This window comes from Apium graveolens, chromosome 6 (assembly GCF_009905375.1).
Source record: "Apium graveolens cultivar Ventura chromosome 6, ASM990537v1, whole genome shotgun sequence".
Lineage (NCBI taxonomy): Eukaryota > Viridiplantae > Streptophyta > Magnoliopsida > Apiales > Apiaceae > Apium > Apium graveolens.
In genome coordinates this window covers 49,438,843-49,439,983 of record NC_133652.1, presented here as the reverse complement: position 1 = coordinate 49,439,983, position 1,141 = coordinate 49,438,843, and the positions used below count along the sequence as shown (strand labels likewise).

The 1,141-nt window shown below is 41.5% G+C and overlaps 1 non-coding gene across 1 annotated transcript; it reads right to left on the bottom strand.

Annotated features, from left to right (window-relative positions):
- Positions 1-227: 227 nt before the first annotated feature.
- Positions 228-336, bottom strand: LOC141670247 (small nucleolar RNA R71). The gene has a single exon (XR_012554487.1). It is a non-coding gene; the product is annotated as a small nucleolar RNA R71 (small nucleolar RNA).
- Positions 337-1,141: the final 805 nt, after the last annotated feature.

The following is a 1,141-nucleotide window of genomic DNA, read 5'->3' as shown; positions in this document are numbered from 1 at the left end:
TTCTCCGACAGAAGACCCCAACATGCACATCAGAGATTTCATCGAGATCTGCGACGCTTTCTAGTTCAATGGAGTTTCTGAAGATGCTATTAAGTTAAGGCTTTTCCCAATCTCTCTACGGTATAAAGCTAAGTGCTGGTTACATTCTCTACCACCAGGGTCTATCACCAAATGGGAGGATCTTGCTCAAAAGTTCTTAACTAAATTCTTTCCTATGGCGAAGATTGATCCAATCAGAAACACACTTACTCAATTTGCTCAACAATCTGGAGAATCTTTATGTGAGGCTTGGGATCGCTATAAGGAGATGCTTAGAAAGTGCCCACACCATGGGATGCCTTACTGGATGATCATTAACTGCTTCTATAATGGATTGGGTGCTATTTCTAGACCCATGCTTGATGTAGCATCAGGAGGAACGTTGTGGGCTAAAAGCTATGGTGAAGCTTATGAATTGATTGAACTAATGGTTGCCAATGAATACAAGAATCCTACTCAGAGACTATCTCAGGGCAAAGTAGCAGGAATTCTGAAGTTAGATACAACTACTCCTATAGCTTCTCAACTTAAGGATTTGACGATGAATGTGGATTCTTTGGCTAATTATGGAGTTAATCAGATCACTAGTGTCTGTGAGCTTTGTGTCGGTGCCCATGAGATGGAGCAGTGCGCTATTTCCAGTGAATCAGCTCAGTTCGTGAGCAACTTTCAGAGGTCCAGCAACCAGTTCCAACCACTTATCATCCCAACAACCGCAATCATCCTAACTTCAGTTGGAGTAATACTTAGAATGCGGTTCAGCAGCCTAATCAGCAATATGCAGCAAAGCAATAAAACCCTCATGGTTTTTAGCAACCGCAATATGCACCAAGAAAATAACTCCAGCTGCAACAGACTAATGAAAAATCTGAATTGGAGTAGTTGAGGCTCATATGCAAGAGCCAAACGGTTTCTATCAAGACCTTGGAGAATCAAATTGGGCAAATTGTCAATACCTTGTTGAATCATCAACCTAGTACACTCCCTAGTGACACTGAAGTACCATGAAAGAGGGAAGTTAAGGAGCAGGTAAAGGGAATTACATTGAGGTCTGTGAAGTTTACAAATCCCGAAAAATCTCAAGTTTTGGAAGAAGAAGTTG